At 42.4% G+C, this 23,078-nt stretch overlaps 1 protein-coding gene across 1 annotated transcript in view; it reads left to right on the top strand.

Moving 5' to 3' along the window:
• SFRP1 (secreted frizzled related protein 1) overlaps window positions 1–23,078 on the top strand; it is a 191,893-nt gene that overhangs the window by 141,297 nt on the left and 27,518 nt on the right. The gene's annotated exons all lie outside the window — the stretch shown is intronic.

Below are 23,078 nucleotides of genomic sequence, written 5' to 3'. Positions count from 1 at the left end.
AAAGGCTATTTAGATTATCTCCTTTGGCATATACCAGAGAGTCGAACTCATATAATCTTTCAAACCTGGCCCCACATATTAAACATCAGATAATTATGTAAACTAACAGTATCAGTTCAAGGGCAAAATGAGTTTGCGTTTCTTTATCACATGCTTTGGAAAATCAGAGACACGCATGCGAGGAAACTGCACGGGCAAAGGTAGATATCGTTCTATCACTTTTGCATTTCCAGTCAGTGACATTTTTCTGTCCAGTCCAACCCTGAAAACAAAATAATTCGGCATGATGTTGTTGCTCCCTCTACTGGCGGCGCTTCAGCTAATTCTTAAATTATCCAGTCGTTTTGACAATCATTCGAGGAAAGGCATTTATTGATGTGTTTTACAAAGTGGTGCCACAAAGATTCATTTTTACTTCTTTTTTAACAAAGTGGTACCACAAAGATTCATTATTACTTTTTTTAACAAAGTGGTGCCACAAATATTCCCTTTTACTGTTTTTTTATATGGCTTCATCCAGTGGCCATTATCAGTTACGCCTTCAAATGTTCAAAATTATGTCCAATTGTGTTTATACTTTTTAGCCATCATACCCTCAATTTTCAAACAAAATCACGGACATACTTTGATAAGCTACGATGAACAACATCCAGCAATGTTCTAAGTACTTTGCAAAAATGTGCCTTACACCCACCAACATTTATTACCATTACATTTTCAGTCACCTATCTTTCAAGAGGGACCTACCACTTAACTGCCCCCCCTCAGATCTCAAAATTCCATTGAGCTAAAACAAGTGTCTAATTATGGATGCTGGGAGTAAGGACTGCAGATTGCCGCTGGTGCTCACACCCAGTCTGCCAGACTGTCATTTGCACGGGCTCATTGACAGTTTAACTGAATTTTAAATGTTCTTAGAAACATTGGTCATTGAAAGATATTGCCAATGGCTAGCCATCCGGCACACCTCTTAAAAGCGAATAGGCTTGTAGAAAAGGCACACTTCACCTTGTTGTAGACAAGGCTCAAAGAAAAGCTTCTATAATTAAAAGTAAACCATTACAAACAACAAACAATTTTAGAATAAGTTTTAACCAGGGTAAACTTGAGATGTGGACATAAAATTAGTTCAAATGGAGCATCTTATTGAACAGAAAGGAGTCACCCACCACTAGGTTGTGGCAATATTCACGTTTGCTGGCGAACACGGAGGCAATCGTTGTCTTGGGTGTCTGCAACAAATTGTTTCACACAACCAAATGTTACTTATTTCCAGGTTGCTGTGGCTTCAGCACTTTTGAGTGATTCCAAACACATAGGTGTTTAAAGTATCCACCGATGTTTCTGTCAGATAGTGCTGCAGTCAAGGTCTAAGGGACAAATGGATACGTTTGGGAAGGGATGCAGGTCCCGCCAACGCAGGGAAAATAATTTTTTCCATTTTGTGCGAGTTCATGATGAGTGAGTGCAAAGCCATCCCCCGAGAATTTCTTCGAGGAAGCCCATGATCCGTGAGTGGGGTGGACTGGAGAACATATAAAACAATTACCGATTTTAAAAACACAGTAGGAAAACTATGGGCATATTTATGCCCGCAAAGAGTGACGCAAACCTCAAGTCAGATTTTTAAAGCCATGCAAAATTACTTTGCTTGGCTTTGAATGGCTTAAAAAATCTGGAGTAATGTGACATTGCAAATCGCTGTGTTGCACTACTCTGCGCATGGAAGGCATATCATGGGCGTTGCATGGGAGTTTCCACTCAATGCCCATGGATTTTCCAAACCTTGTTATGCGCCAAAAAGATATGCCTCTCCAGAAGAGGCATAATGAGGAGAAATATCTTTATTTCTCCTGGTTACTTCCCCTTTCTATGTGTGCTGTATTCTGCAGCACACAAAGACAGAGGCATATGTCTCTAAGGATTGTTTTTGGTCAGGAAGATGCCCCTTTCTACACAAAAACAATCCTTCATGCAAAGCAGGCACCCTTGCACAATAGTGCACGGGTGCCTGAATTGGGGCCAAGCAGTCCATTGTGCATTAGCGCAGGGAGAAAGGACAGAAATTTGCCATATGCCTTAAATATGGTACATTCCTGCCCTTTCCCTTTGAGGCAGGGCAGTGCAGCAAGGTGACTTTCTACACTGCCTTGTACTACTAAAGTCATAAATATGCTCCTTAGTTTTTGAAAGAATTCGCAATAAAAACCTTGGGATCTTTCAAACCAGAAGGGACTGTCTGCTGGTCCATGATGGAGACGTTGCCATAACCTCCAATACACTGAAGGAGACATGTCTATCCTATTTGGAAAGCCCTGCCTGCTTGGTGGGACCTCTGTGCTATCAAGTGAGTGGCTGGTGTGATGACTTCCTTCACAGCACTGCAGGTTTGCCAAGTGGGTGCCATGTTTAAAGTAACTGCTGTGCAAATTGTCTGTTGGAGAAAATAAAACTCATAAGTAGGAGTTTATTTTCTTCAAAAAAATAACTAGACTCCTGATGTGCAGGGAGTTTTCTCCATACCTATCATGGCCATTTAAAATTGTACCTGCCCATGTCTGCTTCACTGGTGCAAACACAGCACCCCCCCCCCCCCCAACATAAATTAGAGAGGGAGACCTACACGTTTGATGAGACAGAATCCTTGAAAATCTATGGTGGTGTTTCCACTTTGCCAAACTCTAAATGAGGCCCTTGGTGTTCAAGAAATGGTATCTCCACCTCCGAGCTGGGCCACAAAATAATTTGAGGTGACAGGAAAATATAAAACATCTCTTTCATGTACAGCACCATAAAGTGTGTGGAGGATAGTGCCTTAACTTCTTTTGTATTCTCTAGGTCATTAGATGTTTGCAGAATATTTGCATGTTTTTTTGTAGAATTTGAAAGCTTTAATAATAAGCTAATCCCAACCTATTTGTTTTTTTTCCACTTGAGACCTTTGGTTTCTCTCCAAGCTAGGCAGGTCTAGAGAAGTGGCCTGCTGTACGGACGATGCAGGTCGTTATCCATTTAATATAGAATGATTGTAGAGCCAGTGTTGTGGACTTAGTAGAGGGGTGATGTGATATGCTTCCAGGAAACATGAATCATTGTGAATGCAAAATGGAGTACTCTTTGCTTATGTGTGAGTGAGGAATTAGGTAGTCTAACTAAGCAGAGATACCGGACGGGCGTGGTCAGAGAGTGAATTATTTCTAAGGCTCAGCACTTTTACAGGGCCCTGTGACTGTGCTGCAAAATCTATTGATAAGATATTGGAGCAAGCCTTTCCTATTTCATAATGGCAGAATACATGGATTAAACCACTAGATTGCGCCAAATACAGCATTTGGGTTTAGCAAGATATTGTTCTTCTCGGGCCCTGCAAAAACGTCTGACGTGCATAACCTGTGCTGGGAAGGACAAGAGCACTTATCTGATGATGGCACCTAGGGTCAGAGGCTTGATGCTATATTTGAAGCCCAGGGGCAAGTTGGTAGTTTTATCTAATTGTTCCACCAGTACTACTCCAATGGAGGTCTCTGCATTTTATTCTTTATGGAGTTTATTTAAGCTTAGAATCTTTAGCCAGTTCTTGCATCATATATGGATTAGACCAGGCGCTATAGTTCCAGTTATATTAAAAAACCTCTCTTCCTCCATCTCTAGTTTCTTTCCAATGGGGGATTTTCGAACACGTGCATCCCTGTTTTTGAGCTTCTGGGTGACGACTGAGCTCAAAACCCACTCTTGAAAAAATCCCTCCTATGATCTCTCTTCCCCGTATGTGAACATATGTACTGACGCAGATCATGCTGCTCCTTCATTTTCAATGAATTTCACAGACTACAGAGCATACACTTGACTCAAATCCTCCAAGTTAGCGCATGTGCTGCAAGCAGCACAACTCAGAAACAGACACAGTCAACCACTGCTCCCAGCTTCATAGCTGTGCACAGGGTCAGACTGGCCATTGGGGCAATCAGGCAGTGATGATGGGCTAATGTGACAGGTCAGTGTGTGGCAGAGGTGTTGCATTAGATCGCAACAACCCCCGAGCTCCAGGGGGCCCCACCCAGCACTATGCAAGGGTTGGGGGCCCCTGGCCTGATGCCTCCTGACATGGTCGAGGGGGCCTCCACATACCTTACAGGTGGGGGGGGGGTCACCTTTTTTACCCCACTAGTGTATGGGCCGTTTTTCTGCTGTTTGTGGGCCTCCTTTATGGTCTGCTGGGCCGATATTTACTGCTGATTTTCTTGATATTAAAGCAAACATTGCCTGCAGCAAACTCAGACCCATGCAGTCTTTCATAATTTGCAAAGCACTTATATAGCATGTCTTTACAAATTCCCAGCTGCCACAATTTGCAACAAGGACCACATTTTAACTTTCTAATTCACTAAAGGTGGCAACTTTTATTTTGGTGCCTGGGCCTATTTTGCGTTCCAAGTACGACCCTGGCTGTTTGGTCGCAGCTCATGCACTAACTATGAGAATGATGTCCTGATCTTTAGACACCGCAATGTCTTAAAACAAGGTGCACAGATATACGTTGAATGAGTGCTTATGTTCATGGTGTGAATCTATAACTTCAGAACTTCAATGCATGATTTTAAAACTATATAGGGAGTGCGTTTCCAGACCTTAACCAGTACTTTACCACAAGGTCTGACTGGCCTATAGGGCAATCAGGCAGTGCCCAAGTGGTTGGTCTGATAGATAAGTGTGCGGACTGTTTTGTGGAGGTTTGTGGGTCTGCTTTATGGTATGCTGGCCTGCTTTTTATTGTTGATTTCTATGTTAATAAAATAGACATTGTCTGCAACAAGCACAGAGGCATGCAGTCTTCCAAATCTTGCAAAATACCATTACAGAGTGTTCTTACAAGTTCGAAGCAGCCCTTTTGTAAATCTGGGTCACTCTTTTATCGATTTGATTTGCTAATGGGGGCCATTTTTATTTTGGTGTCCTGGCCTATTTTCCATCCCAGGCCGACCCTGCTTTACTTAGAGGGAAACGTCTCGGCTGTGTGTTGTTTTACAAATTGTTTGAACAAAGGCCTTGAGAAGTGGGTGTAACTCTGACAAGGCCTCTGGAAAGACCCGTGTTTTGGGATATATCATCTGCTTCAAATCATAGACAGGGTTTTTCCTTTTTTTAGAGTACAGGCAAAGTTCATCATATCTTTACCTTACAAGGCAATTTAAGGCACGTTAGTGAGGTGACACAATATTAAAGCAAAATGGCCATTTGCAAAATTATTTAATGAACGAATTAGATAATGAGGTTCAATACGCAATTAGGACGGCATGTTTATCCCAGAATGGGGTTGCGCAAGTGTGATGTCCGACCACAGATTTGACATTTGCAGAATTTATAATTTCTTTGCCATTTCTGCGAATATGAGTGCTCTTGTGTTCATTGCATGCTTCTTGAAAATATCCAGGGAGTGAAAATGTTATTTTAGTCACTCGAGACAGCCATGTGAACAATGCCAAGAGCCAGCCGTGCAGCGGCCAGCCGGTTGGACACTTGAGAGTCCAGCCGGTCTTGGACTGCTGAGGACCAGAGACCAGCCCTGCAGAGTGAAAGTGAGAGGAGCGCCTCCCCCCTCTGCTCTTTCCAGGCTGGATTTGACTGGCTGCCACGACAAATATTGATAAGAACTGCTGTTAACATTAAACACATCTCTCAGGGTGTCTTCTTTCTTTCCTGTGAGAATCTAAGTCAGCTTCGCTGGGGCCTCTCCTCTCCCCAAGCTTGCCACTGCCAACACAAATTACATTTTGTGGTAACAGCATCCGATGCATCCCGCAACCTCTGCAGCGGCGCTGCACGAAACGCCCTCAGTGTGTTTGGGTCTGGGCTCTGTCTGTCCAAGAGATAACAGAGTTATGCTCGCATCTGATAGAGAGCTCTTTGAAGCGGCAGCCAAGGGCCTGCTTTGTATCCGAGTGGGGAGGCAGGAGTGACCTCCTTGTCACACCCGTCTGTCCTTTCCTTTTTGTGTCCACTCGTTTCCACGCAGAGTCTTCTTGGGCCTCTCTGCACCTCATTTATAAACATTGCCATGGAGGAATGCAGGACAAGAGTAATTATAGGTTGCTTTTCCTGTAGTGCTCAAACCCTACTGTGGCCTTCAAAAACAGGTACGACTTCACACCACTAAATGGTACCCAATTTTCGATCTCAAGATGTTGAAAGGCTGAGTCATCTCGATATCACAAGTCACTGTGAGTTCTAAGACCACACTGTTGGTAAAATGATGTTAGCTAAAAAAAACCTATGGACAGATTAGATTTTATTAGAAAATCAATCTTAATTCTTAATATAGGAACTCTTTACTCATTATTGGAAGGTCGTTTTACAGTTCTATGAAAACCAGCATTTGTTTTAATTCTTTGCTGTACAGGACCATTCTGTATTCTGCACCTTCATTGTTAAATTGTGGATTCTACTTTCCCAGGTGAAGCCAATTCTGGAGTAAAGTTGATCACAGTGTGAATCTTTCATACTTTCCTAAGTGTCCCAAACATTGATACACTCCTCCAGGGATTGCTTTCAATACTCCCAATGCTCCACTGCATTCTGAATCTTTTAACATTGGTTTACCTCAGGTGCTGCACTACAGCGGTTTAGAGAAAGAACATGTAGGGTGGATTATTGGATCCCTGATTGCGTAGATAAGTCGGCCAAACTCTGCCAAATGAGCTCTGTAGCTAATTGAACTCTTTTTGGATAGATTTGAATCACAGAGATGTAAGTGCTGTTAAAAAATACACACTTCTGCAAGTGTTTATTTGCCCCAAAACATGTCAATGAAGCAGTGGAGTTGTGGGAGCTGTAAATTTGGTAGAATGTTTAGGGTTTGAGCGCACTCTTAGCTGCTCTACGGATGAGGAGGAGGCTGAGATGCATCAAAGGATGGATCAGTGCTCTAGTGGTTAACATCAAAGGTGTGTCGAATGTTCAAGGCTGAAGATGTGGTGTAACCTGGGAGGTTGGAAATACAGACTATATGTTCAGGTTACAAACGTGGTCTAGTGGCCATGAGTGTAGCTGTGCCTTGCTGGTTAGCACCCAAGCCATGCTTTAACTACCAAGAGTGGAGATGTGGTTAAGTCTTGCAGTGTGTTTTTGCAGCTGGGGAGTGTTGGTACTGTAATGTAATGTTATATTACCCGCATATGCACAGCTGCTGTAAACATGGGCTTGAAGAGCAGAGGGATGTCTCCAAAGTGTACTCCCACATATAACTATGGTTTCTTCACAGACCAGAGGCTGAGCTTCATAAAATGATGAGTGTTGGACACAGAGTTATCGTTCTATTCTAAGACTATATTTTGTACAGTGTGACGAGAAAGTTGAGAATTGGGTTCCATTGCATGAGGATCATAGTTGAAGGTGTGGGCCAATCACTGACCTGATTTAATAGATAGTGCTTTGTAATGCCTGAAGACCCACCGCCCAAGACAGTCGAAGATGTTTTCCAGCTCAGAATGACCATGGAGGTCCCAGTGCTCATCTTCTTCAATAGAATAGCAGTCTTTGCGTGGGCATGGCTAACAGATATGACACAACGATATTGTACGTCAGGGTTTCTTTCTCTTTCGGAGTTTTCTAATATGCTTTAGGATGAATGTCTTAAAAACAAGCTCCTACGAATTGCCCAAAGTTTCGTTGTCAAACTGAATCATTTATGCAGTGTTTTCACTGTGCCACAACTTTAAGAGTTCATTCTCAAACTAGGAAACTAGATATGAAATAAAAAAAACTCTTAGGGACATTTGTAGCACACGTTTTTCTAAGAATGGGAGATTTTCCTGGTCGCAGTTCAGTGGCTTTCAATTTTTGGGGCTTTTTCTCAGCCTATCTTTTACTTTTACTTTTGCTTTTACTTGGACTTGCCTAACAATGTATTGACTGTGAAAAGTGGCATAACGAAACGTGAGGGGGCTGCTCTGCAAAGTACATGGAGGGGCCCCCCCTGGGCCCACGCAGGAGCTCTCAGGCCAGACAGGGGTCTGCCACCCATGCACAGTGCCGAAGGGGTCTCCCGGAGATCGCCCCCCCACCGCACTGTGGGAGCTAATTCTTACACCACTGATTGACACAAATGCAACATCTTTTCAGAGCTACCTGTCAGTAGGGCGGATCTTCACGTTTCCCAAGTTCACCTATGTGCTCACCATTCAAATGAGCTTACCTATTTATTTTTCCATACAAATATGTGATTGTGAAATGGAGAAGAATTCGGGGTATCACTTTAGTTCATTGATCTTTTTTCAATCACTTCCCTAGTGGCGGCTCATCCGCTAAGGTGAAGGAGTGTCTCTGCTCAAAAGGAAAGTCAGTGGTAGGGCGGGGCTGTCCAGAGAAGGGGAGAAGTGATTTGCACTCCCTAAGTGCACATGATTATTTGGCTGGGAGTTTCGGTCCAGACAAAGAGTTCATGCGCACTTTGCATGTTCCCCACCAGGCTGCATTACACAGCCTGGTGAGGAACAAGCACAGGCTCCCATTCCCCATCTGAGCACCGAACCATGGCGCTCAGACCAATCCCAATGCTGCATTGCAGTGCTGTGATTGGCTCAGGGGGGCCTGTGTGCCTGAGTGCTTCCTGCTGCCAGTTGGGACTGCAGGAAGGAGGAAGATGAAGAGGACAGAGGAGAGGCAGCAGCCGGCCATGAAAGGTAAGTCCTTTTTTATTTCTTTTTTTAAATCCCCTCCCCTGCCCCTGTCCACCACCAGCATCTGGTAGCAGCCACTACTGCACTTCCCCACCATACTTTGAATTAATTTAATTAATTTATGCATTAAGAATATTTATATTGTGTGAACCAAGCCACGTGGTCAGGGGAGTGCTTTGCAATTAACAATAAACAAGAAATATAACGTAATTAGTCAAGACTTTGATGTGAAACATAGCAAAAGCAACAATGCCGGGTGACAGATACGAGAGGTCATTAGAAGGAAGGTTACAAGCTGATCATTATAGTCTTGTAGAATATTTTGGTTAGATGAGTTTTCAGTTTTATTTGTAAGTTGGAGTAGGGACTTGTTTGTTCTAAGGGCTTCCGGTAGATTGTTCTAAGTTATGGGCTCCAGACAGGAAATGGCATAGTTTTCTTTACTTTCGGGTTCTCCAGCAGTAGATGTGAATTATTTCTGACGTTTGTCTTTCCACCTGTGGGCATCAGTTTAAATTTATGGTTAGCGGGTTAGCCTGAGTGAACAGCATTTTGGGTTAAGGGCTCTGTAGCATATAGGGGCTCTGTAGCATATAGTAGGCCACCTGAAACTAATTTGCTAAGTTCCAAATCGGTATTTATTGCCCCAATGGAACTCAATGAAAAAGTCAATTGTGCTGGTGGGGCCACAGAGGGGAATGCTATCTCGGTACCTAGGGGGACATATGGTGATGCCCAATCTGATAGAGCTGTGGTGGAGGACCACCTTGCACCTGGTATAAATGAGCCGGGCTCTTCACCGACCTTAGTAGACATATATCCCGCCCACTATACAAACAACACTGCTTTTCATACAAACATCTCTTCTGCGGCCAGTGGTTATACTGAGTCTGCCACTAAGGGTGACCATAGGCCCAGCTTACTGAATGTTCTTACATGGAACATTGCAGGTTTAATTACCAAACTGTCCAACCCTGACTGGCTTAAGTTTATATATGATTTTGACATTCTGTGCCTGCAAGAGACTTGGGCACTTGAAACCCTACACATTAACGGGTTCACAACATTTTGTACCCCGGCTGTGTCCTCTAGTCATGGGAGGAACAAGGGTGGCTTATGTATTTTTTCATCCCACAGGTTGAATGTGAGCAGGGTGGCTTTGGCGGTATCCAATACCTATTACCAAATATTAACAATAGGTATCGACAAGTCGCATTGTACTGTCCTTTACATTTTTTATAATAACATCCCTGCCCTTACTGTGAGGGACGTTTTTAGACAGTTGCTTGAGGACCTGGACACTATCTTTAGGAACACAGCGAAAGACCTCCGTTTAATTTGGAGAGGGGATTTTAATGTGGGCCCATGCACCCAGGTGTGTGGGGGGTCAGTGTGGCTTATCAATGGAGGACGACATAGACACTTCTCATTTTGCACACACCCCTGTTGGGGAAATTTTAAACTTGGATAAATATTCTATGGATTTGGGCATTGTAAATGACCTTTGCTCACCACCTATAGTGTTTGGTAGTACCTTTAATGGTTGTGGGCTGTCAACTATTATTATTGCGTTTTAATTTCTAATAAATACGCTGATAGATTGTATAATTTTAAAACTCACACAGTGGTCTTTAGTGACCACTTCCCTATTAGTTTTGTTTTGGATCTGCCGTCTGGAGTGTTATCGACTAGATCAATGCCCACCGAGCCATTACAAGATATTGTCATTAATAGACAAAATGGTTATACCATTAGATGGGCTGGAGTGGACACTTTGCAATTAACCAAGTGCCTTTTAACACAATGTAAATCAGATTTTCTGACTTGCCTTGATGAGATGGCAACGGATATTTATATTTGCAATTCTTATCGTAATATCTCACTGGCTATTCAAAATAATCTGACAACAAAATCAAAAGGCACCCCTAAGGGTAAGCTTGGCTGGTTTGACTCCCAGTGTAGGAAGTCACATGCAGCTCTTACATCCTTGTTGCATGAGCCGAGGAGGGACCATGAGGCAATTAAAAGGGCTAGGGGAGCAAATAAGCTGTGGGAGGCCCTGAAGAAAGCATCTGCCCTAAAGGATATGAAAGGCTTTTGGAAGGCCGTAAATGCCCCATTCTTGGCCCCCAAAAATTTACCAGGCTTTGAAAACGCGATCGGGGATGATAAATGGGTGTCCCACTTTTCAAATTTATATTGTAGCAACGCTACCCCACTATTTGTGAGGATTCTAGTCCAGGTTCCGGAGGTTACGTCCCAATTTGCATTGATTTTAGCATGGACGAGGTGATCCTGGCCATTAATGCTAGTGTGGGAGGGAAAGCCCCGGGACCAGACAGTATACCAGTGGACCTCTATAAATCATGTCCCTTGCTTTGGGGCCCATTTCTAACCCTGGTACTAAGGGCCTGCTGCACTCAAGGCTTCACTCCGACCTGGACAAAGTCCACACTCGTCCCTATTTTTAAGAAAGGTTGACCGCAACGACCCGGCCTGTTATAGACCAATTTCACTGCTGGATTCCTAAGTGAAAGTGGCCGGGCGTGTTGTTTTAAGTAGACTCCAGTTATGGGTCGAGGCTGTAGGCATTATAGCAGAGGTCCAGTATGGATTCCGCAAAGGCCTTGGCACCGTGGAACAGAGCTTGAATCTGAGTCTTATAATGGGGAAATATACTCGGGCAAAAAAAGGGAGCCTTTTCATGTGCTCTGACGACCTTTAGCTGGGCGTTTGATTGCGTTAACCACAAGAAACTTTGGCGCATTTTAGAGGACATGAGGGTGGAAATTAAATTAATACATTTTTTTAAACAGTCCTACTCAGAGGCCCGGGCCAGGGTTCGCTATGGTAGAGCCAGTGAGCTTACTAGTAGCTTCCTGTTAGTAAGGGCATAAGACAGGGATGCATTTTGGTCCCCTTTCTCTTTACCCTCTATATTAATAGCCTGGGAGATACCTTATCCAGGGACAGTTCAGACCTACCAATGATGGGCAAACGGTCAATTGGAACATTGCTTTATGCTGATGATGCAGTCTTGTTAGCCCGTACCCCGATTGGCTTACAAAGAATTGTGACAAACTTTGTATCTTTCATGTCAGATCTTGATCTCAAAGATAATATTTCTAAAACTTTCATCATGAAATGCAGTAAGCCCAGTGTTAAGTGTCATGACATTTACATTAATAACGAAAAACTTAATTTTACTAATCACTTTTCATATTTGGGAATTGTCTTTGATAACAAGGGTTCTTGGGCAATAGCTGCTAACTGCAGAAAATTGCTGTTTGCCAAAGCTACTGGCGCTCTGATTAATTTCACCAGGAAACTGGGAAGCGCCCCATAAACGGCCTGCTGGTGATTTATAAAGCTAAATGCGTCTCAGTCGCCCTGTATGAAGCTTGCATCAGGGGCCATGTAAATGTGGAGTCTCTTCAGCAGGTCGAGAATGGGTTCCCGACGTATCTCCTAGCTGTGCCAAATAGCACGGCCACGTACATCTGCCATGCCGAACTGGGGTTGTCGCACCTGTCCGTCCTTACTAAAATTCAGCCAATTTTATTGTGGCATAAGGTGTGGACAGGAGCGTCCACTGGACTGCACCGGGATGTTATAAAGGACTGTATGAACCTCCAACATGTAAAACGTATTCCCTGGCTTGTATATATCAAAACCTTTATGAACGATATAGATCACCCCGCGTTTTTTGACAATCCTGATAGCCTGTCTTGCGTTACAAGGAAGGAACTGAAGATATTATGTCTAAATCATTTGGAGTCGATCAGGCTATCCTCCAACATTATGAAACCTACGGTCAGAGTCAATCAATTGCTTTTAACTTGGATGGGGATTCAACCTTATCTATTATTTAGTCTTAGTAACTATGATAGGCTATTACTTACACGCTTACATCTAGGCAACTTTCACAATTTGGTTACCTTCCCTCAGCCAAATGACTGGTCACGCCCTTTCAGTCTATGTCTTTGTGATGACATTGCAGTACAGTCAACAATCCACATCGTATTCTTTTGTAAGTTTTAAATCGTACTTAGGAAAAGGTGGATATTGCCTTATCTGAAAGTGCTTGGCCTAAGACTTTGCCGACCTGCTTTTATTAACTTACTACTTTTAGAAGATGTAATTGTCACTGCCCACATTGTGAAATACTTGAAGGGGGTGGTCAGAACCAGGAAAACGATGCAAGGCTTGACCTTTGTGTAATTGATAACTGCTCCCATCTATGCAAGGGCAGTGTACCAGCGTGAGATTATGGCACTGATTGCAACTTCTTAATATTTTGAATTTTTAAGATCAATTTGTAATTCTTTGGATGGCTGCTATTGTATTTTAAAGTTTTTTAAATGTTTCTATTTATGTTGTTTTGATATATCTTGTGCTTTTATGATTTGATAATTTAAATCGAACAAAACTTATCTTGACTTGGGTTAAGAAGTTTAGTGATATGAGCAGACATCATTACCTCTTGATCCAAGTGGAAGCTTAGAGATTTGGCTGATGGTAGGCAAGTCATGTTGAATCCTAGATCATTACGTTTTCACAGTCCCTGTCTGCCTAGGGTAGGAGGTGGATTGGAGAGTCAGTGAAGTAGGAATTCAGTTTTACTAAGTTTTGATTTAAGGGAAAAAGCATTCATCCAAATCGATAGATATTTCATAAAAATATTTAGAGGGAGATTTATGAAAAAGTCACGCAACGCAGCGCAGCCCACCGTGAGGCTGCGCTGCGTTGCACAACAGGGAGGGAGCAGGAGAGCGCCATATCTTCAAAGATATGGCTATCTCCTCCCTTTTCCCTTGCGCCGGCGCTGATTACTGCTGCCGTGCGCCATGCACACACCTTAGTGGCGCAGCGCTAGGGTGTGTGCATGAGTCCAGCATAGGTTTTGGTCAGGAAGGGTAGACACACACACGAGGGAAAGCTTTTCTCACTTTTTATGAGTGCTGCACGTGCAGCACACATGCAAAGTCAGAAAAGGAAGGAGAAAGAAAAGCATTCCTCTTTCCTTTCCCCTAGTTGAAATGGGCGCAGTTTTTTCGTGCTAAACCTAATCTACTGCTTTTAGTAAATTGGGTTTAGCGTGAGAAACCTCGGGTGGTTGCATGGGAACGCCTATGCACCACCCTTGATACGCCCCCATGGTAAAGTAACGCAAAGCAGCACAATGCGCTGCTTCACATTACTTTTACGGTATTTCCAGCGCTAAAAAAGTTTAGCGCTGGAAAGTAAATTGCAAAAAAAAGATTTTGATTCACTTTTGTGACGCAAACACGGTGCAAAAGCTTAGTAAATCTCACCCTTAGTGTTTCAATGTCTGGCAGGTTAGAAACTGTTATGTCTGCATTTGTACCATCAGTGCATTGGTGGATTGTTATTCCGCTGTATTTAACAGCGGGCCTAAACATGGTATATATATATATATATATATATATATATATATATATATATATATATATATATATTCACTTAAAAAACCATAGGTTTCACACAGGTTATGGTTAGGTGGACATTTCACTCGTAAAAAACCAATGAAATTCCCCCGTTATAGTTAGTTCAGATAACTATAACTCGCACGCCCGCAATCCACTGCTCATGACGTCACACATTACATCACTCATGACATGGTCAATGGCATCACTCATGACATCACTGATGACTTCATCCTTGTGATAGAGTGGCGGTCGTGCGAGTTATAGTTATCTGAACTAACTATAACGGGGGAATTTCATTGGTTTTTTACGAGTGAAATGTCCACTTAACTATAACCTGTGTGAAACCTATGGTTTTTTAAGTGAATTTGCAAGGTTTTTTAAATGCTAGTTCCTAACTATAACGTGTGTGAAACCTATGGTTTTTTAAGTGAATTTGTACGGTTTTTTAAATGCTAAGTTATGTATTTATTATTATTTTTTTATTTATCAAGGCTTTTCACCGTGCGCGCACCGTGCGCGCACCGTGCGCGCACCCCGCGATTTTTAAAAAAAATCATAAAATGTTTTTTTCACCCTTGGGGGTCCTTCTGTGACCCCCCTAACAAAGGCTAGGGGGTCAGGAACTCACGTTTTCCACCTTTTTTCCACCTTTCCTTTTCAGTGCGACAGACAAAATGGCGGCCGACACTTCCTGATTTCGACCGATTCGAATGTTTACTGACATCTATCAACCAATCAGAATTTCACTCGCGCACGGCACCGTGCGCACACAGTGCGCGCGTATAGATATTTATATGCTTTTAAATGCTATTTTCTCAGGAAATACTGAACAGGTTGACACCAGACCTGCAAAAGGCACTTCCCTGACCTGAGGACTACCTCTCTGCCAAATTTCAAGTAATTCTGTTCAGCCGTTCGGGCTGTACCTTCGACTAAAGGTCCTATGGAAAAATGCATGGGGAAAACACGTTTTGGGACCCCCCTTTTTTCTCGGCCCCCCCTTGACGAATCACCCCGAGACTTTCAGGGTAGGAGCTGAGCGGAGCGCCCCATTAGTTTTGAAAATTTCGCGAGGATTCGTCAACCGGCGCCAAAGTTATTCAAAATAGAATTTTCAGATTTCCTATGGAAACACGGTCCTAACTATAACTATCTACTGGCGACCGCCAGTAGATAATATATATATATATATATACATACATTAAATAAAAACAGTTAGACGATATAACCCTGAGGTACACCACAATGGCATTTTATCAAGTGTATCAGTATTGAGTGTATCCTGTGGTTTCCATGAATATTATTTGTGCCAATCATGGCAGGACAGGATTTTAGGAAATATATAGAGTTCCCTCTTCCCTCTGGCTCAAATACCAAAGCTTGTTTAAATGTAATGTTTTTTTTGTTAATGTTTTAAACCAAATGTCTTTATAAATTATTAGTAAATATTTTTCATCAGGTAGTCAACTTTCTTCATTGATGCAAAGTAGTACTCACCCCATAACTGAAAGCTAGACTCTGTGCCACATATCCCTTTTACACATCAGATAACTTTGCCTACTGACACCCCCTGTTATTGTATGTCCATATTCAACATGTAGAAGGTATAGTGCCTTAGACATGTGGTCTCCCTCAGCTGGCCAAGTCACTTAATTGATGCAGAGGTGGAATTATCACATCAGAACGTAATGGCTCCTCCGTAACATGCATCACCACATCCCTTGTGTAAAATGAGTACATTTGCTACACAAGCACTCCTGAGTCGGACATTCCCCATAGCATGCAGAAGAGATCAAAGAATGTCTAAGACATGTGGTCTTCCTCTGCAAGTCATTTGGCTTTTAGAATACAGAGGAGGACTCACCAGCTCTGTCACCACTTTTGAACCGCACCATCCATCACATACGTTGTAGACAATGAGGCACTTCACTTCCACTGACACTCCAGATTGGATGTCATCCCCAGAGAAAGGGATTGCATTAGCATAGTAACTGATATACATGGCCTTCCACAGTCAACCATCTTACTTTTAAGATGCACGCCCTTGTAGACAGTGACACACATTGCTTGCACTGATGCCCCTCCCCTCCCGCACATAATGCAGATAGACTTTGAACTAGCAGAATTGTTGATACATAGCTCCTTCTTCTGTCAATCATCTTGCTTTTAAGAATACAAAGAGGACTCACCAGATGCTGAAAAATGCCTCCCTTGTGTTGTGCAGTCTTGCATACTTTATAGAATGTTAGAACCTTGGATGCCCAAAGGATGAAGGCAAGAGGTTAGGTGGTTTGGTCTTAGAGTGATAGATGGTCGTTCTTGGGTGTTGCTGAATTGGAATTTACACACCTAAAAAGAGTTAGGCCTGGGTGCTGGGGTAGCTGACTTTGGAATATGTAGACACATATTTAAATCCTCCTTTTACCTATCATCCTGGGATTCTGGGTAAATCACTTAACCTCCCTCTGCCTAAAAAGATAAAAGGTGTAACATAGTCAGGTTCTGTTGAAAAGTGCCTTAATGCCTTTGGACTAGGGTTGTGTTATAATAAAAACATATCTGCAAAAGAAGGTGACGTTTAAGCTTGGCTAATTCTACTTTTTTCAATACAACATCTAAATATTATATTATCCCTTGAGTTTGTGACCTTCACACAAATAGGGACAGTAATTTGAAGCTCCTGAATGTTTATACTGTTTTTATGATGCAGACGGTCAATGTGCTATATGTGTCTAGAAGTCTGTGATAGTTGCTTGCACCCCTCAGTTTGCAAATAAGAGCACCCTTGTTAGTGTGACATCACCTGAGATAGTTTTCTTCTTCAGAAAGCATGCCTTGAAGAAAATGGTGACCTTTTGAAAAAAAATAATAATAATAATAATAAAAAACACTTTGCAACTGATTGAAATAGCGCAAGATCGGGCTAATTATAGAAAGGCGACTACCATAGAGCACACATTATGAATGATTAGATCTAAGAATGTAGCTTTTTAGTCGGTTGAAGGATGGGACAGTTAAGCCTTGCACAATTAAAGGCTTTCACAACACAGAATAAATTGAATCCTTTGTTTATGTACATAAATCCTACCGGGGATATATTTCTAAAAGTCAGGCATATTATTTTAGCTCTGACATTCTTCTGGTTTAACACTGGGGAGAGCTAGGCAGACTTTCCTTGTGCAGAGAGTAGATGGTTTTTCTTGGCACATTAGCCAAGACCATTAAGCCAAGAGTTGATCAATCACGATAATTTGACGTCACTCACACATTTAACATCTTTGCTGCCTCGTCAAGGCCCTTTGCTGGAAGTTGGGATGTTTATTATAAGGAGGGGTGCCAAGCCACTCGCTACGTTTCTAATCGAGGTCTGGAGGCATCTTCCAGCCTAAACTATGTCTATCTGTACACTGGATAACCACAAGAAGGGCTGCTGGATTATTGCAAATGGAGACATCTCAGGTCAAATGTAGGGCCTGGACTCAAAGGACTGAGGTTTTTAATTGCATGTCTAATCTTGTAATTTCGGATACATGTGGAATGCAGCAAGGAAGAGTATGCTTCACATGCATGATGTGAGATGGTTTAGATTTCCATATTGATCAATCCCAGATTTAATCTGGCATTTTAAAATGCCAATTGCTGCCTTTTGATTCATTCAGCTTTACTTTACAGTGCTTCGTGCTGGTAAACAACTGGCGGGCTATTTATTCTTAGTAGTTCACTTGGGCAGATTACCATGTGCTGTAGAGCAACAGGGTGAATTATGTCCAAGTAAACATGGACGCTGACTTTCGCCATGTGTCTAGCCAAGCAAGTGCCAAGTTCTTCTTCACCCATTTTACAGTCCATTGTTACCTGCCTGATGAGCCAAATATTGAAGTCAGTAGACCTACTGACGTTGATTAAAATGGATATAGTAGTAAGGAAAAAGAGGCTATGCGTGTCTTTTTTATTCTGTGAGGCTTCAGTCCTACATTTATGTGATTTTTTTTCGTAAACTGAGGAGCTGTCTGGTTCTTTTTTTACTTGGGTGGGGTGGCTAAAAGGGCAGTCAGTGTCCCTGAATGGTTTTCAAGTTCTCCAGACAATTGCGTTGGGGCAATATTTGAAGCGTTGGCCTAAATTGTCCAATTTAGGCTTAACCACCCATCTCGTAATCGAGGTAGAAGATAAAATAGTTCCTCTTCACTACTTTCACATGTATGACAAGTAAGGCATTGCACTGGCAATCGTACCATCAGGGAAGCAAGGCCATGAGAATGATTTAGTGGCCTGAAATTATAGGCAGGCCCGGTTCTAGGGCGGTGCGACCGGTGCCACCGCACCGGGTGCTGGCTGCCAGGGTGCGCCGTGTTTGCATGCAAGTTTATTGTTATTTTAAAGCCCCTGCTGCTGCCCCGCTCCTTTCCTCCAGCAATTTCCGGGCAACAAAAATATGTCAGGATAAATCCTGTGATTAATGTTCTTCCTGAAGAGAGATCGGAGTTTTGTTTAATTGGGGTTTTGACCCATTATAAAGTAGTGCAGAGGGTTAATATGCCTGTCGCACAAAACAAGTACCGAGCAGATTACAAAAGTGCATAGAATGTAAATAGGTCGTTTTATAAAGGGGGTCATCATTTTGTTACTTGCAATTTATAGGTTAAAATCCTAATATATGATTTGAATTTATAAATTGCAAGAAACAAAATGATGTCTCTTTTAAAAGCAGTAACCCATTGACCTATGCACTTTGTAATTGTACTGAATTATCAACTTTTATTTAAAAAACTGCATGCACCCTGCAAAGTATAGATTTGAGCAAAGATTAATGTTGCAAAAAGGATTAATTTAGGCAGGAATCTATTCTCATTATTAAAGAGAACCCCCAACAATGGTGTTCCTTTTGAAATTCTGAGTTTGTGCTTCTCCAGACCAAGCACTATTAAACTATTCTGCCTACCAGTATGGATGACATGTGGCTCCTACACCTAGTAGTCCTCCGTCTTATGTAACATTTCCTATACGCTGAGTAACACACGTATGATTGATTGTCTTTGTGTAATGTGTGTGTGATGCAAAGTGCTCTGACACCCTACACTGGTATGAGTGGCACTATTTATGGATCTAAGAGGGAGTGCTATATATGCATCTGAGAGACAGTGGTTATGGAGACTTGGGTACTGTTAAAGGGTGGTGATGAGGGAATCCGTGGCAAAGGTGGTCATTGGGCGGCACCAACAAACATTGTTGCACCGGGCACCACCAGCTCTAAAGCCGGCCCTATATAGTAGAATGTAGGGTGCAGTGTCAGAGGCAGTGAAAGTACTAGAATGAAACATAATGTTCTCTGACCAAGCTCTAAATTTAGAGAAACCCGTATAAGAAGTGAACTTTTGGGCAGGATATTATTTGAATTTTGCAAGGATTTCCTCATCAGAGTCTTCCTTTGTGTAACACTAATTATGCTAATAGTACCAAGAAGAGAGCCAAAGTGAGGACACATCTCTCAGGGAGAAATATTAGGACTCGCGTGGTCCAATTCACTAACCTTTTGTTGTGCACATAAGTGTAACATTGTCACCAAAAATCAATTTTAAATCATACATTTGCAAAACTGTACAATTGCACAGTGTGCTTAGAGCAATGCATAGTCCACCATCATTAATTTAGGGTTTGGCATGGTATGACGGGGCTTCACAGTATTTCACCCCACAGATGTAGTTGAGCTCTAATGAGGATCTTGCTTTTAGATGTGCGTATCATATTTGTTAAAATGTTTTGCTATAGTTGTGTGATGGGCAACTAGTTTTAGCTAAATCAAATTCCCAAATATGTTTGCAATTTCGTGCAGATGTGAAGATTTCTTCTGTTTTCAAAGCCAGTGCCACATACAGGAATAGACCATCTGCAAACTAGAACCCAAAGGGCAGTGCATAGTTTAAGCTATTGTCCGCCACAACTCATTGGTGAGCCCTGGTCATGTTTGTACTGTCCTGGTCCCTAGATGGCATCGAGGACCCCAATACTGGCTTCCAAAAACATTTGGGGCCCTGGCAGAAATTTTCTTTTCTACAAATTTTGAAAGGTTCATAATTGACTTAGAATGTTCTGATTCCGTCTTATTTTCTTAGAAATCTCTGTTTGCAGATCAAAGTGCATTTCCTTGAGTTTATCGGGGAAGAAAATGTATCACATCAATGTCTGTCCTTTGCAATCAGTGTTGTACATTCCACGCATTACCAAAGCCATCAGTGGGCGTGGGCGTGGGTTTGCTGAAAATGTCAGCTGTTGGCAAAGAGTCAGCAATGTAACTTAAATAAACTTTTAGTTATTTGATGCTGACAAAGAACCTCTTGTTACTGTTTTTTTTTCTTCTGAAAGCTACAATTCATATTGCTAAGAATCCACAAGTAAATAAAAAAAATCATTCTTTTGGTCAGAATGTTCCAGGACTTGTACTGTGTACAGCTGATGCTGCTCTGGGTCCACCACACTGTGGGATTTTGTTGTCTGGAATTTGTAAGTCAGAATATTGTATACAGAAATACTGTCTAACATAAATATTATAACCTAGATGCAATTTAAAAAAAAACATAATCACATTGGGTGTAGATTGAAGCCAATTGCTGTGAGCAAATAATATAGGGCTAAAGCTCCAGCCACTGCAAAGAGCCCCCTTATGTGATCTAACAGCACTCCCCTGAAAAGTGTGCTAATACAGCATGCCCAACAAGATAGGACTGCACTCTTACAATGAGTCCAGTCATGCAAGGCTCCCATCGGAGTTCGCCGTGCACGGTTGCACTTTTCACCAAAATAAAACTTTCTATTGTTGGCTTAAACATTTGATACTTGGAATTTCCATAGCTATTACCATAGCATGGGTACACGAAAGGAATCTATTTTTTTCAATCCCATGTTCAAGACTTTCTTTGTTAACTAAATTGGCAAATGGTGAATTTTGCCTTTTGGACTCGTGGTTTCAGGTAATTGATTTTATGTGATGATGAAATCTACCTGGGAATGAATAGTACTGATGATCAATTTGTGCCTGTGGCAGTGTATTTAATATCTTGACTCACATCTGTGGTATTGGTTTCATCATTCTAACCTGGGCTCGCAGGCAACTTGTCTCAAGGGCAGGAGTGAATTTATTCTCATGACAGGGTCTTAAATAAGGTATCAGCAAATTGCCTCATCCTTTATGTTAACAATTTTAATAACTTGACATGGGGACACAAACAAGGATTTGTGACTCAGACTCTGGGAATGTTAATGCCATCTTGGCTCCACTTTTAATGGAGGTTTATGCCATTCTGAGTGTGTGCCTTGGGCACTACATAACATGCCCTGATTTGTGGTCCTTGCCAATGGCTATACCATCTTAATCCAAGGACTTTGACATATTTGTTTGCTATTCCGACCTATGGATCCTGGGTAATTGTTTTTGCAATTATGACAATTGCTCTGCCGGGTCATCTTCAAACCTTTGCCTCTATCCTCCACCTTTTGTGCTGAAATTGTTTTTGTTGGCCTTAGGACTCTGTGCAGTTTACCACTGCGAAGCAGTGGTAAAATACTTGCGTTCACTCCCTAAAACATGGTTAAATTGGCTTAAACCCAAATGGCATATTTAATTTACCTGTAAATCCCTTGTAGAAAAGCATACCATATACCCAGGTCCTCTAAATTAAATGCAACTAGTGGACCTGCACCACTTATTGTGCCACCATCTCAAGTAACCCATTAAAACATGGCCCAGGCCAGCCAATGCAGCCTTAATGAAGTTTTAAACCCCCATGTCGACTTGACACTAAAACCACCTTGCCAAGCCATTACCTCCCTTTTTATTACATGTGCGTCACTGCTAAGGTAGGTTCTAAGTGACCCATAGGACAGGGTATTGTGTAATTAAAGGGTTGGACATGTACTTTTAAGTTATGAATGTCCTAGAAGGGAAAAACTCCCATATTAGTATATAATTCATTCATAGGAAAACTTTGGGGATTCCTTATTACATTTAATAAGCTGTAATTTCCAATTGGGAGCTGGTAGCTATACCGAGTTTGGAGTCTTTGGAATTGTGGTGAAAAACCCTATTTAATGGTAAAGTTGGGTTTTTGATCACAATTTTAAAAATGCCACTTTTAGAAAGTTGCCCTTTTTTTGCCCTTATCCCTTTTGTGCCTGTAGCATGCATTGGGTCATATGACTGAGTGTAGCTGACAGACTTTGTGAATTCCTCCTAGACAGTCACACAGGAGTGATATTAGGTGTGCCTGAAAGGGACATCTACGGGCCTGATGGGGGTGGAACCAAGCACAGTCCCACTTGCAACTAAATGGCCTGTGCTCTGCTTTAACACAAAGGGCCTAACGAATCCCACATTGTCACTGCAGCCACCTTCAAGCCGGGCAGGGGAGTCAGAAAGTACCAAGCACTTCAAAGCCTGTGTAGAAGCTTCTTCCACCTTCCAGAATCAGGGCACCAAGGTATAAAAAGGGGGCCTCAGACACCAACTCTTCAGAACACTTCTGGATTTGTGGATGCTCTGCCAGGGAGAAGGACTGCTGTGCTGCTGAAAGGACTGCCAAACTGCTGGACTACTGGACTGCTGTCCTGCTGCTGCCTTGCTGTATTGCTTCTTTTCTGCCCTGCTGCCCTTTAGGCTGGGGAAGAAGAACTGGACCTGCAACTTCATCTTGAAGCCAAGGCTACCAGAGTGACAACAAGAGCTAGTCTGCTGGCCTTCAGATCTGAGCCTTGGGGATAACAAATGCTCCCCAATATCCTACACCAGCACCTGGACCCAGCTGAAGTGAGTTCCGGAACCCCAAGCATTGGCACTCAGACTCTGGACCCTTGGTGTGGCTCAGAGAACTGCATTCAAGCTTTGGACTCTTTGCAACTGAGAATAGGCCTGTTCCCACCGGGACCTTGCTGCAATTCAACGCAAAGTGCCATCAGCCTG

This window comes from Triturus cristatus, chromosome 11 (assembly GCF_964204655.1).
Source record: "Triturus cristatus chromosome 11, aTriCri1.1, whole genome shotgun sequence".
NCBI classification, from domain to species: domain Eukaryota; kingdom Metazoa; phylum Chordata; class Amphibia; order Caudata; family Salamandridae; genus Triturus; species Triturus cristatus.
The sequence above is the reverse complement of the archived record's forward strand: the minus strand, read 5'-3'. Positions and strand labels throughout refer to the sequence as shown.